The 8,616-nt window shown below is 43.7% G+C and overlaps 1 long non-coding RNA gene across 1 annotated transcript; it reads left to right on the top strand.

Annotated features, from left to right (window-relative positions):
• Positions 1 to 4,754: 4,754 nt before the first annotated feature.
• LOC108446576 lies at positions 4,755 to 7,790 on the top strand. The gene is made up of 2 exons (XR_001861789.1): positions 4,755 to 5,043; positions 7,546 to 7,790. It is a non-coding gene; the product is annotated as an uncharacterized LOC108446576 (long non-coding RNA).
• Positions 7,791 to 8,616: the final 826 nt, after the last annotated feature.

Below are 8,616 nucleotides of genomic sequence, written 5' to 3' on the forward strand. Positions count from 1 at the left end.
TATTGCATTTCATAAATGAAGATAGGAAGTTAAAGCAGCCACCCTCTAAATGGGATTTGATTCTTGATGTAGCAAACATGCAAAATGGGGCTTGAGGGTCGGGGGAGGCAGTGATTGGGTTTACAGGAGCCCAAAGAGGATGAAGCTCGGCACCCAGAACGCTCTAAGAATGTGTCCACATAAGGAAAATATTAAAGGAACTGAATTAGCTCCTCAAAGCCAGCAAGAAAAGAAAATCCCCTTGAGACATTTGCATCCTCTTATTTTCAATTTCCCAGTTCTACATCAAATACTTACTAAAATTTATTTTTTCCTTTGCTTAGAGCCCCTACCCTTGGAGCGGGGTCCATCCAGGTAGCTGTGCTCAAAAAAGCCATTTCAGCCCAAGAGGCCCTTCAGGGATTTTTTTCCCTTTTCAAACCCAACCAGTTTATAGGAAAATCCCTGTGGCTTTGGTTTTCTGTTTTGTTCTTCCCCCTCTAACTGCCCTGCACCCTTGCGAGCTCCCGGGGAGCACAAAAGCGTGGCTGCGCGTCCTGGCGGGCACATCATCGGCTCGACAGGTCCTGCTGCGGGAATTCAGCTCACACTCCCGCCGATGTGTGAGTCTGGAACAAATCTGGCTCACTCGCCTGCCTCGGCCGGCCCCGGTCCGGGCGGGTGAATTCCGCCCCCCCCCCCCGCCGATGTGTGAGTCTGGAACAAATCTGGCTCACTCGCCTGCCTCGGCCGGCCTCCGTAGGGCCAAGAGGGGTGGAAGGCAGTAAAATCTCCTTTCAGTCTATAAAAATCTGCAGAGATATTTGGAATGTGCAGAGGGAGCAGATCTCCCGGGTAAACCAGAGCAATGATTAAAATAGTCACTTTTCTGACCGTAATCACAATTTAAATACTGCAGCTTTTGTTTGCAGAATGGCTTTGGTTTATATTCTAGTGACAGTCACACAACTCCAAGGGTTGTTTTTGGAATTAGTGGCAAAAACATGTGGTTTGAATTTAAAGTCTTAAAGCTAGAGGATCAACGTTTCTCCAGCAAAGATATTGCCAGTGTCTCTGTGAGTCATAATTTTAAATCATCAGGAACCTGAACACTCCTCATTAAATGATTAAAGGAAACAGCAATGAAAAAGCTAAAAGAAAGGATAAGTATACAGCCATAGAAACAGGAACATCTATTTTCAAAGCAGAAAAAATACTACCAGCCTGACAAAGGGCAATAAACTTATCAAACTAACTCACTTCTTTTTTTCAGTCGAGAATGTAATCTTAATAAAGCACCAAATTTCAGATGGCAGGGTAAGATTACAGCCCTTCTAGACTAGGACTAGAGTTTTCCCATAAACAGGTTATTGCTGTGGGTTCTGGTTATAATCAACTGTATTTATGCCCCACTTTCTGAGAATAAAATGGTCCCTGAGACCAAGCGCTTGATGGTGAAGATTCCTGTTGGGGTATCAAGCTTGTTTCTCTCTACAAACTCCGTGTTGACATTTCCCCCAATAATCATGGCCTCAACTCAGCTCTCTCACACCTGAGCTCATTCCCTTCTCCCCTCCCAAAATAGAGAGTGGGACAGGCAGACCAGAGCGGGGCTGTGTTTTGCAGACCAGCATCTGTATACAAGACAGAGGAGCAAAGATACCCCCACTCTGTGTAAGAACATACCTCAGCTGAGCTGTTTTTTCCTTCCCCAGAAAGACCATGGGCTGTCCAGTTTTCCAAAGCCATTCTGACCAGTTTCAGTAAGGCCTGGAATGGGAATGATCATGGTTACCAGAGATGGTGCTAGTTGGAAACCTTGGCACATTGTGTTTACAGGAATTGCATTGGGTGGGTTGCAGTTTTGCTCCTTCAGTGCCTGTTTTGAAGAAAATACATGAAAAAGATAAATAAACAAACAAACAAAAAAAAGATAAGTGTATTGACTGAGGCATTACGTAGCATAAATAAATATAAATACATGAGGCTTGCTGCCTGACTGTATCGATACATTGGCAAGAATTCAAAGGTTATATTTGAAATGCAGAAAATAATCCAGTGAGTCATCTTCCCCACGCTTTGGCTTGCCATCCTCTCCCATTTTCGCTTTGACCCAGGAGGGCACAGCACACAGCCTGAAAATAGGCAGTGGGATGATGTGGCGTGGCTGCGCCGCTCTGCTCCATGCGGGGAGCGCCCAATCCCTTCCGCAGGCAAACAGGAGGGATGCTCAGGAAAAGTCTGAAAAATGCTGCTAGCATAGGCATTCTCATGCTTTTCTTTGAACTGCATTCCACCAGCCAAGAGAAATGAGCAGATAAGAAGAATCCCCCCAAAATAAGGGATAATTATATTAATAGTGATGATGACAATGATGATAATAAAATAATGACACATAGAAACACAACACCCAAAGTCACTGCATTTCTAGTCCAGAGGTCCGTGGACCGCAAACTGAATTACAAAATCAGAACAAGAAACTGGAGACACACAGTTTAAATACGAAAATGAAATTTTGGATTGTAACATTTGCAAATGTAAAAATAGGATTCAGCCTTAGGCTCCATTACAGATGACTCGACCATGACAACTTGGCAAAGTGAATCAGAGCCTTACCTCCCCGAAACAGCTCTTTTCTAGCAGATTTCCAGGGCCAGGCAAGTGGTTGTGGTCTGGCCTGAAAGTGTCTTGATGCAAATGGCCAAGGTGGGCACCTGGGAGCAGAGAAGTGGCTTCAACAGCTGGGTCACCAACCTCTTTCCTGATGGCTTTCCAGGCCTCTGCTCTCTCTCTTGCATTAGGTGCTGCTTTTAGAGTGGACAGGACTTTCCCACAGCTTCTCCTGGTCACTGAGGGGTGCGGCAGATGCTGCACCAATCGCCAGATCTGGTCCTGGGCACATAACTCCTGTGCAGTGACCTTGTGCAACTCACCTGGAGACACACTCCCCTCCCTCATGTCCCAAAACACGGAATGCAATCCCCAGGAGACCCCCTGTGCTCATGTTTTTGTATTAATCCACTGCTTTCTTGGAGAAGGAATCTGACAGTCCTGACCCACCCTGTTCTGCTCCTCCACTACTGAGCACCAAATCCTGACTCTCATGAGCATGAGCTGTTGGACAGGCTAAAGGAACTGTGAATTTACATATATATAAAAAATATATATAAATAATAACAAATATATATATGTACACACATGTAATATGTACACACAGATCCACAAGAATGTAAGCAAAAGTTACCTAAACCTCTGTGATTCTAATCATAGTAATACACAGTAATAGCAATACATTGATATTTCATATCTAAGGAGCCAAGGCATAATTTAGAGAAAGGATTCTTATGAGCACAGCACCTGGCCTATAAACAGGTAATTTCCCCTCATCCCACCATTCTCTTGTCCTTACCCAAGCCTTCCTACTTCATATAAGCCATAGGGCCCTTCACAAACTACCAACATACTGTGTTCCTATTTAGGATATTGGCTACACTCACTTTTTATGCAGCTTTTGATCCCCAATCCTAAAGCATCCATATGAGGGGCCTTAAAAACAGGTGGGTATGTTTGCAAGAGCAAGCTTTCTCCCTAGTCTTGCCATCTCTCATCTTGCCATCTTTCATCTTGCTTCTTGGATTTTTCCATTAAAAGAATCGAGCATTTAAAAAAAAAATGATTGAAGTCTTAAGACCTATGTATTAAGATACTTCTTTTTTTTTTTTTCTTTTGCACATTGGAAGGAGTTATCTCAGAGATGCGTCAAATGTGGCTGTTTCTTATTTTATCTTCTCAGTCCAACAGCCGGGCAGAGTCACACATGGGACACTGTGACCAAGGGCTTGGTTAAGGACACAGGAGAACATTCCCTTTTCTCTCTGCATCCATACACACACAAATCATATGTACAACGTGGGTGCCTGCTAAGCAATGGATTCAACACATTCACTAAAGAGATTGTTTTCTTAATAATTCTTCCAAGTATGGGAAAACAACTGAGCTTTCAGTCCAGAAGGATCCCCAGGGCCAATGTGGTTTTGTTCTGCCCTGTCCTTGGAATATTTGTGCTTCACAAGTCCCTGGAAAGAGGGATGCATAAAGCCCTTTGGTGTGCTACCACGTGCCTTGCCTTGGACAATTTGTATTACAGAGGAGCTACAAAGAGGCAATATGTTTGGAATGGCTCATAGAGGAATATTGCTCATATAGGCAAAACATAACATTTTTAATCCCATCCTCATTTAATTTTTTAAGAAAAATAAATGATCCCTGTATCTTGGCATATGCATCACGTTGAAATGGAGCCATTACTCTGGGCAGCTTTTCCACAATGTCTTGCATAATGTGGTATGAAAATCATGTACAGCTCCTGCGTTTGTATCTCAGAAGGAAAATAAAAGGCAGTTAAATTACAATGCAAGAACTAAGCTATGAATGGATGTTGCATTCAAGAAGTCTAATGCTTAAGAGGGGGAAATTACAAGATTTTTTTTTTCCTCTTCTAGATATTTTATACTTGCAACAAGCTCAACCGTCAAATGTTTCGAGAGAGGTCAAAACTAGTCTATCTGTCTTTTTTATGTGAGTTTGTGAAAGGAATCTCTCTGCGTGGAGTTGTACAGGAATTGACACGATAAACCTAAATGGCTCCTTTACAACTGTTAGGGTTTTCTGTAAACACATGCTGTCCTGCCAGCCAACCAGCTTCAAACCCGGGTGCTGAGCACAGCAGATGGTCTATCCTGCCGATACACACTCTCCTAATTCATATTTCAATACACAGCTTTGCTGCCTAAATGAAGCCACTGCCTCTTGAAAAGTTTTAAAACTTCCCATAACCGGTAATCTTGGGGAGGTTAACTGTGATGGGAGGGGAAGGCTGCAAAGAGGAGGTGACTGGCTCTCACAGGAATGGACATTTTGGAGGTGCCTGTTGCACCGTGATGAGTTGCAAACGTGAGTCCTACCATGCAGTGCCTCCTGCCAAAGGGAAGCCATGGCATGGCTGTGCTGCATTAATGGAGGAATAAATAAACCTGGAGAAATCAGCCCTGCAGGATAGAAAAGGTAAGTGGGAATGAAAAATAGGGCTGCTGACAGCATAGTGGCCATAACACCTTGCTGTCGGCATGGCCATGTCAGACGAGGAGGATTTTAAGAGGAAGGCAGGTTTTTGGGAGGGATGCAGGATAATGCAGCAATTCAAACAGCTGCCTTGACCCTTACTGCACCAGACCTGCTACGGCTGCTGTGTGCAGGGACATATTTTGGCATCGATACTTGATGTAAAAACCCTTGGCTAAATCAGTATCCTTTCTCATCTCCTGAAACAACCAGCTATCACCTCACAGGTTTGGGTAAGATGGTGCAGGAGAAGATCATCGTCTTTCCACTGGGCTGCTAGAGCAGGACATGAAGGGGAAATTTTCATTTCACCTTGAAAAAGAAAGGAGCACGGGGAAATGCAGGTTCTTGGGGGTTTTATGACTTTATGATGCAGGGTAGCAAGTTTATGAAGCTGAAGGTACCGTGGACATCGTCGTGGGTAGAACTTGGGCACGTCAGCCTAGTGCTTGTCACCATGTCCTGTGGCCAGGGCATTCTGGTGTCACCAAGCAGTAGTTCTGAGGGTGAAGCTGGGAGCAACCACTGGTCAGCCATGGACCACTGCTGCTTCTGATGGAGGACGACACAGGAGGCACATCCTAAACACTTCCACAAGTGCCTTAAGATAGATGTTCTGTGCATTTGGCCTGGAGCTCCCACACTTGTATTAACTTCTCTCCATTGCTGACAACTGCTTACACCAGAAAGAAAAAAAAAGCTAAACCCCAGAGGGAGCAGTGATCCTCAGCATTAATAACCCCTCCGCTTGCAAGGGGATTGCTGCTTGAATTCCTCTTGCTGTGGTTTTATCAAATGCTGTGCCTCCTCCACTGAGCCGTGATCAGTTGGGCGACTTCATCAAGTTCCACACTAAGTAGGAGCAGAACCTCCTTCTCAAATTCATTTAATCTTTCTCCCAAAGGAGAAATGCAAATTAATATTAATTTTCTCTTTTTATTTCAATTTAACTACTTTCTCTTCCAGAGACTAAACTATAGAGGTATTTCCAAATCCACAGTTTTTTTCTCTGGCTGTTACAGGGAATTAACAGTTCTGATAAATTTGTTAGAGGGAAAAACAGAACGAAAGTGTTCCTAAGAGAGGGAGAACAACCATTGTTTTCATACACTATTTTGGCTTTCCTTGGTTAAAGAGTCTCAGATGTGTAATTGGGTTTATTCTTAAAACAAAATCCCCAAAAAACAACCCAATTTGGAAATCTTGTTAAAGAATAGAAAACTAAAATCAGGAATTGCTGCAGAAGTCACTCACACTGTAAAGAAAGAGAACATAAATCAGCAGAGAGACAGAGTCTTGCAGCTTAACGACTAATTAAAAAATACTAGTATGCAGTTAAGGAGTGTCCTTTCATAAACATGCTGTAGTACATGAATTAGCTCTATGCAGACACACAGCATTGGAATAATTTATTATTTTTATATCCTAGGCATAAATGCACGGCATGTGTGCGTGTGTATTATATTGATGCAAGGTAATGCGCAGGGCTCTGCGTGTTGCCATTTGAAATGAAAAATCTACTTACTGTAAATCAGATAACCCCCTTCCATTTAGATTTAAACCTTCTCCTTAGCACACCTACTGCCAAGCTGTGGGGGAAAGGCACGGGGAGCATTTCCAGAGGGAAATGTGGAAGCTAATGAGAAACAGCCACATGTCTGTGCCTTTTCATGAGGCTCTGCAGGGCTCTTGGTCCATGGGATAGGAGTCATTGCAAAGGGCAGTGGCACTGTTTTTGATGGATCAGGGGGGTCTTGCCTTTCCAACTTCCTTTTGGACACCTAAACTACTTTAAAAGTCTTCTAACATGACACTTATTCCCATCACACACATCCAGCTGCAAACCAAATCCTGCCACTTGCAGCTCCAAAAGCCTTTCCCCACATCCAATTGCTTCTCTCCATGCCTCAGCTGAGGGCAGTCAGTGACAGACACAGCACTACTCCCATTTTGGGTTCCTGAGACCAGGATACTCAATCCCATGGATGGCATGAACCACGCTGCTGAAGAAGACCTAGAACAGAGCAGCTGGATGATAATAAGATGGATTGACCAGACACAAGATGAGCAGCAAAACAACACAAGCTCAGCACACCACGCCTCAGAGCTTGTCTCATTTCTCCTGCAGCCAGGCTGTTTAGATCGGGAATACATTTTCTAAAATTCTCCTCCTTTCTTTCTGGAAAATCCTCCCAGAAATTCTTGGCTCCCTGCAAGCCATGGGGGGGTCTCGGGGTGCTGCTCGGGTGGACAAGTGGCTGCGCTCCCGCCTGGAGGCAGAAACCACAGCAGCAAAAAAACAGATTTCATGAGAAGAGCAGGGGAGGGAGGGGATGAACAAAAAAAAGGGAATGTGTTAGTTAACTTCGTGTGGTTGTTCGAGCCACTTCCTGACACCCGAGCGAGTCATCTGAATTTAACACATTTCTCTTTTGCATTTTGCAGCTCACCTTTAAGAGAGCACAAGGCGGAGGAGGTGGGAATATATGGACTTCAGCCCTTCCCATCAGTTTCCCCCTGTTACTTTCAAAGATTTTCTATTTAGAAAGGAAGGCTTTTTTTTTTTTTCCTGCTGTTCATACATTACACATACTTCCCAGCCAAAATATCTTGCTTGTATATTTTTTTAATTTAACCTACATTACTCAAAATTGCTGTAAGAATAATTAAAGAGAATCACTTTCCTCGTCTCTTTGATTTACCTGAGATTTTTTTTCTGAAGAGTGTTTTAAGAAATAACCATTAAAAAAACCGGAGAGATTAACAATTACAGAAAAAAACAATCCCACATCCTCCATCTTGTCTGAATCTAATGAAAATGTTTAAACTGCATGGATATTTATCCTTATGAAAAACATATGAACAAAACAAAACCCCCAGTATTCTGGTGAGATTCTGTAAACAGGACAAAACGTTAACTGCGGAAATATATCATTTAAGACCTTTACTTCCTTCTAGCTCTTTCCAGGCACCAAACAAGCTTTGCATGCAGATTTCATTTCAGCTGGGTGGAATCATTCTCATAACTATTCTCCAAAGCCCAAGCTCTGAGGTCAGCCCTGCTCTTTCTGCAATGGGATAAATATTAACAAGTGTGACTAACCCATTCCTTGCGCCCTTCTTAAATTTTCCAGAGTGTGTCAGCAAGCATGAAAGCCAGAGATCAAAAAACGCAAGGGTTTTATTGTTGGAACCGGATGGGAACAGGGATGCAATATAGGCGAAGTCCCAGCACCTCGGAGAAGTTGGTTTATAACAACACCAATAAAAAATGAGGGAATTACTGGGCTACAAGAAAATGACCTTGTTCTCCTGCTCAAAAATGAGTCAGTTTTCACTTGACCCCTACATGAATATTTTACAAGGGCTGGACCAGTGCCCCGGGAGCAAACCTGGCCTTTCCCTGTGGGTCCCAAAGGACCCAGGAGGGGACAGAGGTGGTGGGGAAGGTGTAATATAGCTCAGTGCCTCCTGGGCAGAGGTGACGGGGCTGTGGTGGCCTCAGGAGCTCAGGCT

This window comes from Corvus brachyrhynchos, unplaced genomic scaffold, assembly GCF_000691975.1.
Source record: "Corvus brachyrhynchos isolate BGI_N302 unplaced genomic scaffold, ASM69197v1 scaffold34, whole genome shotgun sequence".
Lineage (NCBI taxonomy): Eukaryota > Metazoa > Chordata > Aves > Passeriformes > Corvidae > Corvus > Corvus brachyrhynchos.